Here is a 19,213-nt window from a genome sequence, read left to right as displayed (position 1 = left end):
ATGGATCCTACTAAATTATCGGCCATTATCGAATGGCCTAGACCCACCTCCCTTAAAGCTCTCCAATGTTATTCCAACCTCTGCCTTGCTTGACCACCCTTTTGGATTTCTCTCTGCAGCCTTTCAGTCATACTGTTCTTTGCTTTGCCAGCTTACATCAGCATGTCTCCCAGAATTCAGTATTCAGCTTTTCCGTGGTGCTGCATCTTCTGTGAGTACGCTGTTCTTTGTCTCCTGCATTATTGCTTTCCTTTTCCTGAGTGGGTCACATCCTGGGTTTTTCTCAGTGTGCTAGTATGTGTGATATATATTCACTCTAGGAATTAGGCCTAGTCCTGGACTGATTATATATGGCTGACACCCTCTACAGTATGTATAACCTCTAAAGCCAAGTCCTGTACTACCAAAGAGAGCATCAGTGAGAAACTATTGCCAAAAATGTATCAGGTCGTAGGCAGAATTAAGCCCTTCTGGACATCTGGTTTTCAATTTAAAAATCCAGAAGACCTCTTGTTTTGCCAACAGTTTCTCCCTGTCACCTCCTCTATGTGGAGGCATGATTTTTTTTCTATACAGTACCATTTGAAAGAATTAGCACTCTTATTGTGATTTTGGGTAAAGTGTTGGACCAAAGGGGTACTAGCTGTACCAGTCCTGATACTGGAGAGGTGTTCCCTGATCCTGGATCTCATCTCACAAGTAGTGATTACTATATATTGCTTATCACATTCTCCACATGTTATTAAATAAATAACGTAGGTGGATCTACAATTAAGATATGAATGTTTTTGATAGGTGTATCTTGTAACTACTGATCTGAAACACTCTCCTATCTCTACCTTCTCACATGCTACACAAGTACTATTGTGGCATTTAAACATGCCAACTGAGGTTAACCATGATAACTCTTATTGTTTGCTTGATAGAAGTTTAGTGGGGGCAATCATATTCCCTATAGTCTTATTACGCTTATAGGCAAATTTACACCCTTTTAGAGACAGATTGGCCAATCCATCATCAGCTATTAAAATAGGAAGATGATGTTTTCTTATGTCACATATTTGGTTATACTGTTCTGAGTAATCAGTAATAAACAATAAATTTTCTCCCCTGAATTGCTTATTCTGGGTTGGCTGATTTTTTGCATGAGCAGGTCATTGCAATTTAGTTTTCTACTATTTCAGCAGCTGAGTTTATAATATCATTCCGATAACCTCTTTCTTAAAGTCTCCTTGACAAATTTATGGACTCATTTTTAAAGTTAACATCATCTGAGTAGCTATGCCTTAGCCAAATAAACTGCCCATTTGCTATATCCTTAAACACGCTCTTTGGATGGCAACTAGAGGTGTGCAGAAGGGTATTGCCAGAAATGGGTTTCCTGTAAACAGTTGTGGAGATTTTCTTACCACATACACCCATTAACGTCAGATCCAAATAATTGATAATACTTGTATCTGATTTAAAAGTGAAACTAATACCTAGATCATTGGTATTCAGGTATTGAACAAACTGTTGCAAATCTGACTGTTCACCCCTCCAGACGAAAAAAAAAGATCATCTATGAATCTTTTATATATAACTATATCCGAGTCGAAGAGGTTCCAATCTTCTAAAATGTGTTCCTGCTTCCACCACCCGATGAAGAGGTTGGCGTAAGAGGGGGCAAATTTGGCCCCCATAGCAGTTCCACAGATCTGGGGGTAGAAAACCCCCTCAAACTCAAAGTAGTTATGTCACAGAAAAAATTCAGTCACCCTCAACACAAAATCACAAAACTCAACATTAAGGCCATGATATTGTCTCATTTAATAAGCTATTGCTAAAAGGCCCTTTTTGTGGGGAATAGAGGAATAAAGGGCTTTAACATCCACTATTAGCCATTTATATTCCAAATTCCATTCAATCCTTGAAACTATGTTGAGGATGTGTTTTGAGTCTCTCACATGGCTCCAAAGGTTCATCACCATTGGCTGCAAGATTAAATTGAAGCATTCTGAGAGATGTTTCAAAAGGGACCTAATGCCGCTGACAATGGGCCTCCCCACTACGTTCTCAAGGGATTTATGCACCTTGGAGAGTTGATTAAACACAGGTGTTAAGGGGTAAGTAACTAACAGGTATTCACTTGTTTCTTTGTCTATGAAGCCCTGGTCCAGTCCATCATCCACCAGATCCTTCAGTATATTACTGAATAATCTAGTTGGATCTGCGTTTAAACCCTATAATCATGTGAGTTTGTGAGTTGTCTCATGGCCTCATCTACAAATTGACTCCTGTCCATCACCACTACCCCCCCCCCCCCCCCTTGTCAGCGGCACAGATCATCAGTTGGGGATTGGAGTTGAGCTTTGTCAAAGCCTCCCTTTCTTTTTTAGTGAGGTTATTCTGAACTTTCTTCTGCTGATAGAATAACCAAGTTAGATCATTTTCCACTCTCCTATGAAACTTCTCGATAATGGAACCCCTGCTCTGAATAGGGTAGAAGTTAGAGGGGCACTTCAATTTAGGTGTTTGGTATTGACTAAAATCCTGTTCATCTGCTGATTCACAATTTAATGACTCCAACACAGAAAGACCACAGAGATCCTGAAAATCCAATTTTTTCAGATTCACACTGTCATTATAGATGATGTTGGTTTTTTTTTAGGGTGAGTTTTCTGATAAACTTGTTCACATACAAGAGAGTGTTAAACAAATTAAAGGAGTTAGTGGTTACAAAGCCAAAGCTCAAAACTTTCTGTTCAATAACACTCAGAGGGTATGTTGACAAGTTAATAATGCCATTCACTGATAGCGAGTCTGTCTCAAATTTGTGCTTAAAGGGTACCCCCCCCTTTGTAAGCTCCTCCTGTACCTTGCCCCCCTTGTCTAATTTCGGGGGGGGGGAACCTGGTTTAGTTCTAAACTTTCCGAGGTGCTTGGGATTTCTGTGTGTTGTGGGGGCTCAACAGCCTGTGATACATTTCTAGAGGTGGCCGCTGAGTTTTTAAGGATAGATACAGGAGCAATTGTCTTCTGTTTAGGCCTCACTACTTGCTGTACCTGGCTAATGTCGGGGGCATTTTGGGTAAGTGGTTTAGGCTGTGCACAAATAATGTCATCATCACTTGACACTGAGCTTTCTCGAAAGGAATCAGCCTCACTATCGGAGAACTGAATTCTTCTATTATATCTACCTCTTCCCCTTTTGTTTCTGCCTCTCCCCTCAAAACCTTGTATTTGATAGAATTCCTTCCTTTTCTGGAATCTCTCTTTTCTATTCCAAATGTAGACACTATTATTGGTGTAGTCTAACTGGTCCCATATCTACTTGTTATGTTTTATCTCAAGGAGAAGAGTTTTAGCCTCAGAGACAGCATCCTGCAAAAGCCTATCAACCCTAGGGTATTCAACATTTTAGCTGAAATCTCTTGTATTTTGACCATTTTATACTCTATTCACAATTTCATCAATTTGTATGAACAATCAGATAATGTATCATTCCATAACTTAATGAACCTTTTGTCTTCCGTAGTGAAAGTGGGAAATTTGTTTAATCTTAGATCTAAGATTTAATTTTAAATAGTTCTCCAGGGTCCAGACATTCCACTTCAGCTTATTCTCTTTTATGATTAAATGTTCCATTTCTTCAAACAAAGCTGACAGTGTATATTTTGTTCTATCCAAAGGGAAAACTGTGTCCACATCCTAGTTTTGATCATCCCTCTCTTGGGCATTACGCAAAGAAAAAACGTTACTGTTGGGTCTGGTAACCCCATCCACTTGTGTTTCCATTTTCCCTTAAGGACCCTTTTACCCATATAAAATCCTTTATAAAACGTGCTGAGTAAGTGGGTAGGCGTGACCTATCACCTTTATAGGAAGGTACAATCAACACAAAATCCCACTAATACAGATCCTTTTCATCAGGTAGGGGTGCATAAAATAAATATCCGCACTGCTGGTCCCAAAACAACAAGGTCAAATCAAATATGTCCATCAAAGGTTCATGAAGGACAGAAAAGCGGCTTACCTCTCTCCAAGTGTAGGGCGTCCGGTCCTGGGGTGCTGTATGTTATGGGTTACCTCAGCCCAATCTACTGGCTCACCAGCGTTGAGCACTCACAGGGACACTAGGAATGCTGATCCCTGTACAAGTCCCAAATGGCACCCTCTTCAGACGTCACCGGGGGGGTGTGAAGTCCGCTTCTCCATGGTTGGTCCAGTATCGAGTCCGCTCCTTCTTTTATGACACAGGGAGACACATGAAAGACAAAGAAGCGGCTTACCCCTCTCCACTTGTTGGACGTCTGGTCCTGTGGTGCTATACTTGATGGATTCACTCAACCCAGCGCTGAGCCTTCACAGGGACGCTGAGATTCCCTTCCCTCTGTACGTATCCTGAACGACACAGACTTCAGATGTCACCAGGGGTGTGTAAAGCCTGCGTAAACCTGATTTGTCCAGCGATGGGTCAGCTCCTTCCTTCTCATCACAGGGAGCTATTTGGGGTAGAGTATTCTTAGGCTGTGCTACATGTAAAAGGTCAATCCACTGTAGCAAAGGCAAAAAAGAAATGGAGCACCAGCCGAGAAAGTGAAACTCTTCAATACTTTAGTGAACTTCTTAAAAAGTCAGAACACACATAGTGGCTAAAACGAAGTGTCAGCAAAACACAGCTGACGCGTTTCAGCTTGAAGCCGTAGTGAAAGCTGATAACAATAAAATTCAAAAACTTTCTTTTTAAAGGTACAGACTTACTCATATTGGACAATGTTTGATTAACAATTGATGTAAATGCTAAAATTTACCTTTTTCACAGCAGACCTAAACAACATTTTCATACAGAGTAAATGACAATGCAAAGAAAAATAATAACAACATTTGAACCTTTATTTAATAGTGCACATCATCTCTTCATTCCATTAAATAGGCACCTCACCCCACTCCGCTACTAGAGGCCGCTCATAAACTCTCCCGCTTGCATGCAAAGACCCAATGTGAGGATTTTTTACAGGCACAGCCCCTGCAAAATGCTATGCCCCTCTTACTTAACTTTGCAAGCACTGTAACATATCTCAACTGCTTGTCACAACCAACTTGAGTATTGAAACTGTGTCTGCAGTATTTCTGCTAAGCCACGGGTAAGCTTCAGATACTAGCCTGTTATTTTTTTAGCTAGAAGCTACGGTAGATCAACAATCATCTGCAGACGATAGCCCGCACTTCCTGTGCTATGGGCTTTTGTAGGTTTTATTGTTTGCTTTCTGGGTGAGCTATATTTGCCTGGATTTGCTGTTGCTGATTTTTGGATGTTTTTATACCATTCTCCTGCCTAATCCCTTTTGATATTGATTTCAGATTTAACCTTTGGCTTGTTTACCGGATTTTTTTTTTAATCACCCTTTTGCCCTGCTGCATTTTGGATTGATACCCATTGCTGATCCTTGGCCTGTCACTGGATTGTGTTTTTTTTTCCCTTGCTGCTTTTGTGACTACATCTCGCCCTCTGGGTCCTTTTCCCTTCAGTTATACCATGGGATTTTCTTCCTGTTTCAACTCTGATGTCGAGGTATCCAAATATTGTCTAAGACTTGGTGAAACATGGGGGATCTCTCATCAGGTGTGGCACCACTCTTGCTAGCTTACCTGTCTTTCATTTGACCAGGCCTTTCCACTTTTATTGGTCTGGGGTCTTTTTATTCTCCACACTATTGCAAAATGTTCAAACATTACATATTGAATTAACTTATTTGAGCATGTAATTGTTGTATATTATAACGCCCTAAATATGTGATTTTCACATGCTCCCTAGAAAGGCCAAAAATTAAGTATGCAACCAAAGTTTTCTGTCAAATGCTGCAAATTGCTGAACCAACTACTAATTTGCAGCATTTTGAAAAAAAGAAGAAAACCTTGGTTACAGAATTTTCTTTTTGGTCACTTTAAGACAAGCACAATTTTTATACAAAAGCAAGAGATGTTTACTGTCCCTTTAATGTACTTTGTAAAGCAAAGTGCCCTTCAATAGTACTGGCTTTAAGGACTCTAAATAATGAGTGTTGCTTAATTTAAAAAGAAAAAATACTTCTCATCAGATATGTACTGGCAGCTGCCAACTAATGCCTGGTGACGTAACATGTTAAGTAAAAATTGCATTAAAAGAGGTTTTTGATCATAATCTAATTAACCTCTCCATAGCTAATCTTACTAGCACCATGCAAAATTAAGGCAATCAGAGCCAAGTAGTTTAATTCAATTAAATGTATTCTTTGCATGAAAAGTTTTTGAAATCAGATAAGGACATTTGTCCCATCTTGTTGGTGTTTCTATTTCTTTGTTTTTTTAAATCTAAGAACATTTTTTTCTGTTGGATTAGTCTTGTGTTTACCGTAGCTCTGTGATCAGAGCACAAAAAATGATTATCTTGTTCCTACTACAAAAGCTCTAGGTCTAGATTTTAATCAAGCCTCTAACATGGATATAAAATATAACAAGAATATTTTTTTATAATAGAAACTCAAAAATAAGCAGCTATTTTCAGTGACAACACACTATTTGTATGTAATAGGTCTGTGCTTCGTTATTGTGTAACAAGAAGAAATGTGGATCCAACAGTGCGGATCAGGTCCGACAGACCTCGCTGAATGCGGAGAGCAATATGCTCTCCATATTCAGCATTGCACCAGCAGCTCTTGTGAACTGCTGGTGCAACGCCGCCCCCTACAGATTCGCGGCCAATCAGCCGCCAGCAGGGGGGTGTCAATCAACTTGATCGTACTTGATCGGGGTGATTTGTGGTTATCTCTGTCCGCCTGCTCAGAGCAGGCGGACAGGGTTATGGAGCAGCAGCCTTTAGGCCCATTTATCAAGCTCCATTCGGAGCTTGATAAATGGGCCTCAAAGGCTGAAAGTGACTACCTTATTCTGCATTCAGACCACAGATGAACTAGAAATGCTACAAAATTTAGAAGATCTGCTAAAAGATAATGAGCCAGATTCAACTACTAAATAGCATCAAAAACTAATGAATAAGTCCAAATACCTAAGGCATCTAATACTCAAATTATACAGATTTGTAATGATGTGGTATGTAAAGAAATTTCAAACCTACAGATTAAATCACCACCTAAGAACCTAAGTAAATGGGAAATCAAGGCATTATCTGAGATCAAGCAATGGGAGGATGCGATAATACGCAAAGCTGATAAAGGTGACAACATAGTGATATGGCCAACTGAGATTTATTTAAAAGAAGTTGATAAACAGTTAAAAAAAAAAAACCTGCCATAAAAAATTATGGAGCAATCCAATACAACAGTTTCATACTCAATATAAACATCTAATTACATATGCTAAAATTTATAATTTCATTACTGAAAAAAAAAATAGTTCACATTCTATCTTATACCAAAGGTCCACAAAAATGCTTAACATCCTCCAGGACGCCTGATAGTATCAGGGAATGAGAATTTGACTGAAAAGGTGAGTCAATATGTTGACATCAGACTAAGGGAATTTCTAACCCAAATGCCATCCTATATAAAAGACACCATAGAAACATTGCAACAATTGCAAGGTATCCAATTAGGCTCTACTACTTGGCTAGTGACTGCAAATGTAGAGGCTCTGTACACCAGCATCCGACATGAATTAGGTCTCAAAGCAGTAAACATTATTTGGATATGTCTGCTGCAGAGGAGGATAATAACCATAATGATTTTGTCAGCAGTTACTAGAATTTGTACTTAAGAAAAACGTATTTATATTTAAAAATCACTTATCTGCAAACAAGAGGGATGGTGATGGGGACAGCGTGTAAATTGACTTATGCAAATCTATTCTTAGGCTGATGGGAACAAAACACAGTTTTCACAGATACCAACAAAGAATACACTAAACATAGCCCACTGGCTAAGGTACATTGATGATATATTGCTCATATCGGAATGCACAAAACAAGAACTGGAATCATTTTATAAAATACTGAATAACAACAATTTAAACATAAAATTAACATATCAGACAAGTCAAACTGAGACATCATTTCTTGATCTAAAAATTATTTAAGAAAGAGGATGGAACTATAGACACTGATCTATTTAATAAGGACACAGCCACTAACACAATTCTGTTTAGCACCAGTGCCAACTCACCCAGCACCATCAAATCCCTACCAATAGGTGAGTTCTTAAGAACTAAAATAAATTGCTCAGAAGATGAATTATACCAATTAAGAGAATTATAAAACAGACTTAGCCAGAGATGATACAGTAATACATATATTAAAAAAAAACAAAAGACGTACAGGGAGACTTGGAAAAAAGAATTAAGGCCTTTATCCACAAATGGGAACCCTATCTCCTCCACATATCCCCACAAGTACGACATAGGATACTCTATCCCTTCCGCAACTCCTTGTTCATGCTGGAAGAAAATCTTCATGGTAGGTGGTGCCCTCCCCCTGTGCTTCCCACAACTTGAGCTCTGTGAAGAGGGCCTTTGCCCTATCGCTCTCCTAAATTATGGTCTAATTCGGAATCATCAGGGCCACGTCTTCCCCTCTTGTGTGCCAGGGTGTGAGTCGCCCCCCCCCCGGAGTGGAGGATCTAGTGGAGTGACTCTTCACTCAGGTTGAGTGCTAAGTTGATGTTTGTTACTGTTTTGTATTTGTTAAAAAATAGGAAATGATGGGGCGGAGCTAACTGCCGAGCGAGACAGACGTGTGCTGGAAGAGCTCTGCACTTTGAAATTAATAAAGTGCCTTTAGCCATTAATTTTCAGCTCATCTACTCCGCAATAAACACTAAGGAAGACCTCAAGAACAACACCTAATTCGGGGGTAATTCCCTAAAGATCGGGCGACATCCATCTGCCTAAAACTAGAGGCCTAAGGAACACACAGCAGTGACCGGAGGGTCGGGGCTCCGCTCCGGTGGCTGCCAGGTTCGCTGCCGCAATCGCCCTTAGCACAACTGTCACCCAGGAGCCATCAGCAACTGCCGGGACCGGCTCAGGACAGGGGCTACATCCCCACACGGTCACGGAGAGAGAGACAAGCTGACCCACGTGGTGGGACCTGGGAGAGATCCGGAGGCAAGAAATACGTAAGACCCTCTCTTTACTCTTGGCTAGATCACTGCAAAAGTTTTTGGGGGACACTTAAACACACTCACTTTTATCCGGAGGGATCCGGGCAGCACCAATACAAGTGATAAAGGCACAGCTTAACAGGGACTCACAGTGTGCAGCTTTTCAGACGGCGGGAAAAACGCCATTTTCAACCCACACTCCACACCCTCACTTAAAGGACTAGCACAGTACAAGTTCTAGCATGATCTAAAACATCAAAATTTATTAAGCAATAAATAAACCCTCTCCGTAGGCTCATCAGACCTGATCTCTCTACCCGGGAAGCTACACTTTTTAGGGGCGGCCTGGGAAAATTGGGAGAGACTCATTTGGGGCCTACAAGTCAATTGACGAGAGGGATAATACAGCATTTTCTTCAGCTCTAGACTCCTGTCACTAATTGCCTTAATGTGAGAACAGAGAAGAGGAGCAAGGCAATAAACCTTTACAGCATGTAACTCCAATTTTTTTTTGGACAATAGCAGACATGTGCATAATTAGCTAACTTCTAAGCCAAATCCTGAGAATTAAAAGCGAACCAGATTCCTTGTATTACACTCACAAGTTCCCCACCCCATTGTTTCTCATTACACTTCCTGAAACAAGACAGCATGAAAAATAAGTCTCAAACCGTTAAGGAGTGCCTTTCTAGGTCACAAATGAAACAGAAAAGCACGGACAAAAATAGCCCAGCTAAAGCCATTAGCCCGTCAGCGAGCAACTTAAGGGACCCCGAGGTCACTCACCCAGACGATCCCAACAGAGATTTATTGTCTCAGATTAAATCTTTGTTCCAAGAAGAATTTAAAACAGCTATGCAAGAGATTAGACAAGATATCAAAGAAATAGGTGGAAGAACAGCAGAAATTGAGGAGAGGCTTGACACTATGGCTGAAGAAATTCCAGTTATCAAAAGCTCTATTCAGGACAATACATCCTACATAACTAAACTGGAGGACCAGCTTGAAGACCTTGAAAACAGGTCACGCAGATCCAACCTGCGAATCAGGGATCTCCCTGAATCTTATAAAGACCTCGAAGCAACTATGACAGACCTGTTTCAACAGCTAGTGCCCGACCTTGACTTGCACCTATTTTTAATGGACAGAGTACACAGAGCCCTCACAAGGCCCCAGCAAAATATAAATAGGGACGTAATTCTTAAGATGCATTACTACCATGTGAAAGAGCTCATCATGAAAGCTGCCAGAGAAAAAAAATGCATTGAGTTCGAAGGTAATAACATACAGATTTTTTCAGACCTTGCTCCCATTACCTTAAGGAAGAGAAGAAACTTGAAACCTATAACCACAGCCCTCACCAAGGAACACATCAAATACAGGTGGAATTTCCCCTTTAAACTGACTTTTTCCTATCATAACAACAACTACGCATGCTCCACCCTGGAGGAAGGAAAAGCCATACTTGACAGACTAAAAATTCAGACAGACCTCCAAACATCACCCAATATCCCGGAAACCCAGAAGAAATCTATCCAAAGAGAATGGATTCCAGTGGGGAAAAATAGCAAAGCAAAGAGACAGAAAACGAAGCTGAGCAGCACTACTCAGGAAGCTCACCCTACCGATGATGAGGACTCTTCCACTTGATTAAGAGGTTTAATATACAGACTTCCAAGTTTCTGAAAGTTAACAGTTTTACCCTGTTCTTTTTTTTTTTTCTATTTACAGCTCTAGTGTTTTAAAGTTACCTAATAATTAACGGAAGAGATTATCTCCTCCGGTGCTGGACTGATAGCACCATTTCTGATTATAGTCCATCTCGCAGTCCAAATTGTTGACACCACTCTGATGGCTGGACTAAATCTTGTAAATAAAAAATATGCTTAAATTCTCAGGACCTTACCCTTTCCCTTCAATCCCTATGCCTTCCCTCCATGCCCTCCCCCTCCCCTTACCCTCCCTTAATTTTTCCTGTCCCTATCCAACTACAAAGGATTGCACATGTTCACAGTAAAGAATATAGGTTTATTTGTCACATAATGATTACTCCTGTTCACCTGTTTGATATAAGTCTTACCATTGCTCAACTTGTCTTTACATGCTTTTTTGTCTTTACTGAAATTTTTGAAATTTGCTCTCTCATTCCTAGGTATCTTTCATTGCCATATATTAAACTGTGCCTTCCCTTCGCTCGCAAAATAGATTTAGTACATTCTCCGAATGAGGAGACAACATGTGGGATGGTCCGCACTGCTCTCCCCCAGAAGTCCAGGTTTTGGGTTCCTCGAATATATGATCACAGGTACCGGTTAAGCTACCCCCCCCCACATACCCACATCATGTCAATAAACATTATCTCACATAATGTTAGAGGCTTAAATTCAGATGTCAAGAGGAAGAAAGCAATTCTAGAATATAAAGCTCTAAATGCACACATAGTAATGTTGCAGGAAACACACTTCACACCTAAATTCACTCCCAAATACTGGGATAAAGCTTTCCCCACCCAATACCACGCGATAGGACCTAAAAAAAAATGTGGGGTCTCAATACTAATTCACTCCACTTTAAACTTTCATGAAGAATCGGTTGTAAAGGATAGGGAGGGAAGATTCTTAATAATAAAGGGAACGATTCAAAACACCCCTGTCCTCATAGTCAACATATACGCCCCAAATGACCATCAGGTAAATTTTATCTCCAAATTAAGCAAACATCTCACATTGTGGAAAAGACATAAAATGATTATAGGAGGGGATTTCAACTGCACCATGAATGATAAAGTAGACAGATCAAATCAAGCCTTTTCACAAAATATCTCGCCCAAAAAGAAGAGTAGAGTCATGTTGGACTTCACCACAGACCATAACCTGATTGACAGTTGGCGATCATTGAACCAGAATGTCAGAGATTACACATATTACTCACCAGCACACACAACACATTCCAGAATAGACTACATCCTCATCAGTCAAATTCTAATGCCTCTGCTAACCAGAGCCACAATTAAAAATTGCTCATGGTCTGACCACTCTATTGTAACAGTGACTCTGGCAGGAATGCTTAACCCACTTAGATGTAAAACTTGGACCTATGACCCCATTTTGCTCCAGGATAGTGTGATTTTAGATAAGGTACAACAGCAAGTGAGGGAATTTATTGAACTTAACGCTGGCTCTACTGATAACCCAATCCTCGAGTGGGGAGCCTTGAAAGCATATATTAGAGGGATTTTGATTGCAGAATCAGCCAAGCAACGTAAACTCACAGAAGCTACCAAAACAAAACTAAGATTAGAAGCAAATGCGTTGAGACTACAACTTAGCACACACCCTACAAAAACCATAGCTAAACAATTAAAAACAATAAATGAGGAATTAGATAATCTCCTAAATAAAGAGGCACTTAGATCAATAAAGGTAATTGACACCCAATACTACATCTACGGAAACAAGCCAGATAAAATGCTTGCTAATAAACTGAAGGAAATAACTAGAACCACTACAATCCCCCAGCTGCAAACACCAGACAACAAAACCACCAATGATCCCCAAGCCATAGCGAACTTATTTGCTGACTACTACAGCAGGTTATACAATTTAAAGACCAGCAATACACAAAAGGACATGACCACAGAATTAATAAACTTTTTAGGAGACAGTCCCTTCCCAACCATTACCGAAGAAGATCGTGATTCCCTAAATAGACCCATATCCCATGAGGAAATAAAATTTAGTATTAAAAACCTCAAAGGCTCAAAAGCCCCAGGACCTGACGGTTACTCTGGTCTCTTCTATAAAACCCTGCAACCTTTCTTAGTCCCACAACTGGCCAAGGTGTTTAATTCAATGCTTCAGGGGAAGGAAATACCTAAGGAACTACTAATGGCGAGAATCTCAGTTATACCTAAACCAGGGAAAAATAAAAACCATTGTCAAAATTATAGGCCCATCTCATTAATTAATCAAGATATTAAACTATTCACCAAAATTTTAGCAAATCGTCTCAACCCCCTCCTCATTAAACTAATACACCCCGATCAAGTGGGGTTTATCATGCAAAGGGAAGCTCCAGATAACACAAGAAAAATAATAGACTTAATCAATGTAGCCACAGTTAAGGGAACGCCTTCTCTGTTCCTTTCTCTGGATGCAGAGAAGGCGTTCGATAGGATTGATTGGGACTTTATGTTTGCAGTACTGGGCAGGGCAGGAATCAAGGGTCCTCTCGCTGATGCATTGAAATCACTGTATTCGTGCCCCACTGCATATGTCAAACTCTCCGGGTACCAGTCCCACTCAATACACATCAATAATGGCACACGTCAGGGGTGCCCACTCTCCCCACTGCTATTTGCGTTAAGTATAGAACCCTTAGCAATCAAAATACGAGACAACCGAGACATTTCTGGAATCACAGTAGGACAGTCTGACCACAAAATTTCGTTATTTGCGGATGACGTAATACTTACATTGACCAAACCACTGCTCTCCCTACCCCCAGTATATGACTTAATACAGCATTTTGGACGCATTTCCGGCTACAAAATAAACGAGAGTAAATGCGAAGCATTCGGCATTAATTTGCCTCAGCACACCCAAAAATTAATGAAACTAAATTTCTCATTTAGCTGGCCAAAAAAGTCCATCAAATACCTTGGAATTAATCTATCCAGCAATATACATTCCCTTTATCACCTAAATTATTCACCAATATTTTCATATGCTAGAGAGCTGTTAGCGAAGTGGATGAAACTGAAACTATCCCTATATGGCAGAATTATATCTATAAAGATGTCTTTACTTCCCAAACTACTGTACTTATTCCGCTCTCTCCCAATAACACTACCACTCACAGAACTGCACAAACTTCAGAAGGACATTCTTCATTTTATATGGCAGGGCAAAAGGGCAAGGATTAATAAAAAAATTATGTGCACTGACAGGAAGGGGGGAGGGGTGGGATTACCAAACCTAATCCCATACTATTATTCAGCCCGTATGGCGCAAACCTTAAAGTGGTTCATCACCAGTAACATACCACAATGGGTCCATATTGAATCTAAGGTCCTAAACATTTTCCCAATATCTAACTTATTATGGACTCCACATAACACTACGACACATAAAAAACATGAATACATCGCAATTCAACATACTATATACATATGGAAAAAACTAAATTTAAAATTTCCTCTACTCAGTAAAAAATCAAAAATAACCCCTCTGATAACTCCACATTCTCTTATTGATACAGCTACACAACAGAAATGGAGCAACAGGGGGTTATATAGGATAGCAGATGCATATAAAGAAGGGTCACTGATGACCTATGACCAATACCAAGCCCTTGACCCTGAGGATAAACATATTTGGTACCATTACCTACAATTGAAATCTAGGGTTCAACAGATAATGGGTAATGAAAAATCCCCACCCTGCACTACACTTGAAACATTAGGTCTATCGACCCATCATATAAGGGGAGGCATCTCAACCCTATACAAAATCCTCAACCGGCCACCGACAGCTGACAAATCTCACCTCATGTTAAAATGGGAACAGGACACGGGGAAAACGTGGTCAATCGAACAGTGGACGGAAAATCTCAGGGGTGGGTTATCATTCTCACAAAACGCAACACTCAAGGAAAATTATATCAAAGTGGCCTTTAGGTGGTACCTTTATCCGGCTAGATCGGGAGGGGGGACTGACCCACTAACTAAACTGTGTTACAGAGGGTGTGGAGAAACAGGGACCTACTCCCACATGTGGTGGAGTTGTAGACACGCAAAAGAAATCTGGGATCATACCTCTAACCTCATTAGCGAGATCTTCCAGAAGAGGGTTACTTTAACTATGGAACAGGCCTTACTCCACTTCCCGATTGGGGAATTCACCAAACATAACAACAGACTAATTATGTGGATTTGCACTATAGTTAGGCTGAGTGTAGCCCAATTTTGGAAAAGTACCCCACCCAGTTTTGATAGGGTAAAGCAAAAAATATCTTACCACTTTGAGAAAGCAACTGCAGTAGCTGAAACCCTAAATAACAGGGACGCATACTTGTTGCAATGGGAACCATACATTCACTACCATGAGGCCTCTAGAAGGGGGGGGAGAGCAGGACATGCGGAAAGGCAGATCATGCCATAAATAGAGAGCAATAAAAGACATAAAAATGTTTTTCTTTTTATTTTTCTTTTATTTTTATTTTCATATTTAACTACTTTACAAGTAAGAGTTGAGCATAAGTAATGTTGGATTTATTAGACTATTATTTGTTTTGTTTTATGTATGTATGTACAAAAACCTAAATAAAAATATTTCAAAATAAAAAATAGGAAATGATGCTGGTCTCTGTAACGGTATGGAAATGAATCTCTGATTGGCGACGCTCGTTTACCCAAGCGGTGCGAGAAGTATGCTATTTCTCCTTCAACCTTTGTATGTGTAAAGGTAAATCTCTGTAAAATGTGTATGTTTTCATGTTGTTGCAGATCCAGCATTTATATAAATAAAGTTTAAAAAAAAAAAAAAAAGAAGAGCCAGCATACCAAAAGACAAGCATTATTAAACCAAGATCTCACAATCAGAATGGAAAAAAAAGATTGGTGTTGACGTCCTTGAAATAGTCTAAAGACATTGGCACATACTACAGTTGGACCATATCCTCAAGGCGTTAATAGGACCAAAGATTGAAGCAAGCTACTGAGGAACTAAAAATCTAAAAGATCTAGTAAGCCCAAGCCATAACGGGAGAAAAAAGAAAACTATATCGAAAACAAATATACCATGTGGATCATACCCCTGAGGATCTTGCATTAGTAAATATCTGAAAAAACTGTATCAATTAAACAAAGATTTTACAAAATACATACTATACGGTCATTTATAAATGGCAACACAACAGGGGTTATTTATGTACTACAGTGCAAATGCCCGAAGCTCTATGTAGGAATGACGTCACATAAATTACGGACTAGATTGCAAGAACATCTTCGTGATATAAAAAATGCGGCCATAGATCGCTTATCATTTCTATAAGTACCATCAATCTAAAGTTGATTGTTTACAATGTTGTGGATTACAAAAACAGCTTGGGAATAAGAGGAGGCGATATAGAGAAAATATTGCTGCAGAATGAAAGCAGATGGATCTACCTGCTAAATTCAGTCCAGCCCCATGGGCTAAACAAACACAATAACTATTTATTATATCTCTAAATATAACCACACCAGAACTGCTTGGGCAATGATAAATGCCGACAGCGTATGCTGTTGGCATTTATCGATGTGCGGCGGACATGATACGATACATTGTATCATGTCCGCTTGCACTTTCATAAATCGGCTCCATAGTCTCCCTATATTTTAAAAAGTATGTGATCTACCTACAAACAATATAAGACCTGTATACAAATACTGACAAGCACAGGGAGAGTCAGGTTAAAAGAAACTTGTTAACACTATAATTATAACAGTAAAAAATATAGTATATTTGGGCATAATAAATATCAGACGCAATAGTGAGTCAGTTTGAAGATGGAATGCTTATAATAGATGCACTAAGTGCACTGCACAATTAGCTTAAAGATATAGCTACACAGTACATTACGTACCCAATTAAGAGTATTCGCACTAATAGGGATCCAATATCTCCATACTGCCTATTATTTTATGAATTAGGATAAGTATTGAAATCACGATCGCAAAGTTCACATTAATACCCGGTAAGTAACACAAATTTATTTTTAATCATGGAACTCCCCTTTGAAAATAGTTAGGATTTGTTAGAAGTTACACTCTATGGGGCCGATTTATCAAGCTCCATAAGGAGCTTGATGCCCCTGTTTCTGCGTGAGCCTTCAGGCACGCCGGAAACCGAAGTTATGAAGCAGCGGTCTAAAGACAGCTGCTCCATAACTTGTCCGCCTGCTCTAAAGGTGCAGTCAGAAATCAACCCGATTGAATACGATCGGGTTGATTGACACCACCTGCTAGCGACCGATTGGCCACAAATCTGCAAGGGGCAGCATTGCACTAGCAGCTCACAAGAACTGCTGGTGCAATGATAAATGCGGACAGCGTATGCTGTTGGCATTTATTGTTGTACAGCGAACATGATACGCTACATCATATCATGTCCGCTCGCACTATGATAAATCTACCCCTATATGTACACATTCATCACACAAATTTCACGATACTTAAAATATAAGTACATCATCTTTCAACATAATACAATGAAAACAAAGTTAGTATTTACATAATGACCATTATTAAAATAAGTCCCATGTAGAACTGATATTGATCTTATAAATAACGAGAATATGTCTTCATATAAAGGATAAGCAATTGCAACAATGTAGTAAAAATATATCCAATAAAGGGTCATGTAACAAGAATGGGTAATGACATCCAGACTGTGAGTGGCTAAAGTGAGATTCATTTGGATTGGTCAAATGGTCATAATAGGCGGAGTCAACTGGCCCGTAAAGAGTCATGGAAAACGCCGCACCCTCACCCTTTGAGAAAGCCAGTCAGTGGCAAAACATGTCAGGGGACAGGAGGGAATCTGTGTAGATTTTAATGTGCAATGAGCTGCTGGTAAATCCGCTTAACACAAACTAACATTGATAATAATATTCTAAGTGGACACGCTGCGAATGTTAACTAAATGTGTTGGAATGTGTAGTGCTTTATATCTATAGATGTCCATGTTTGTAAGCAGAGGCGATTAAGCTAGTCTCATGAGCAGTATTTCAATGGGAGCAGTTATCAAGGGAGCCAGCAAATGCAGCATATAATATTCTAATGATTACATTTGTCTTTTCAATGGTAACAGTAAACATAACCAAATCTATTTAAATAGTTGGCATTTAAAGAGCCCAATTTTGATATTGCAGACAGATAAGCTTTGCAAGCAATACAATGAGGTCATTACTTAACTCTGCTGTTCTGGGATATGAGATATTCTACCTCCATTTAGCAACATAATTATTGCACTCATGTGTATTTCACTAAAGAGCAGACTTGCTTAGAACCACATTTATTTACAGGCCATGGTTTAAAATCCACAGCCTAGGTCTGTATTGATTTGTGTATTTTTCAAAATCTACCTAGTTAAGATTACTGATGATTAACACATGATTTACTTACCAGCTTTAACTCATTTGTGTTTTTAAGTGTGTGTTTTACATTTTTTAATTATCTTAATCAAGGTTATATTTTAAACAGTGTATCTATGTCACAATCTCATTGCTCTTTCCTCATATAGCCTATAAGGAATGTGAGTGTTCCCTAAGTGTACATACGATCAGTCCAGGACTTATTAAATTAAGTTTATTCTGCATTCAGCAGCCTCGCTATGCTTCAACTGCCCATGCCTAGTATATAGTCAAATATAAATGTGTCCTTATAGCTGGTTATGGTAAGTCTCTTACAAACTTTTTCCCCCTGCAGTTATAAACACTGGTACATATTTTATAAAATATTTTATAGATCATATATTCATATATAGCGGGATCCCCCAGATTACCTGTTGCCCCAGTAACCATTACTATAACTCGCAACTGCTTCAATGCATTTATTTACAACTACCATTATCCCGAACCTCACTAGCCTACCATTGCACTTAAAGAGACAAACAAAATTAAACTTTTATGATTCAGATAGATCTTATAAAAAATTCTTAACTTTTTCCTCAAACTTTGGATATATCACTGAAATAATTTACACACAACCAGTGCAGTCATATGACAAATGGTGGTTGAAAAAGTTTCTCTGGGATCCCCTCTGCTCAGAAATGTCAGACATGCCTGGCATTACTATATATATATATATATATATATATATATATATATATATATATATATATATATATATATATATATATATATATATATATATATATATATATATATATATATATATATTTAGGTCAGTAAATAATTGGACACTGACACAATTTTCATAATTCTGGCTCTGTACACCACCACAATGGATTTGAAATGAAACAAACGAGATGCAATTGAAGTGCAGACTTTCATCTTTAATTCAAGGGGTTGAACAAAAATATTGTAAGCCTTTCTATTCTTGAGGCTTATGAATGGTTTGCACCTTGTGGTGAACC

This window comes from Bombina bombina, chromosome 1, assembly GCF_027579735.1.
Source record: "Bombina bombina isolate aBomBom1 chromosome 1, aBomBom1.pri, whole genome shotgun sequence".
Taxonomy (NCBI): Eukaryota; Metazoa; Chordata; class Amphibia; order Anura; family Bombinatoridae; genus Bombina; species Bombina bombina.
Note: the sequence above shows the minus strand (reverse complement) of the source record.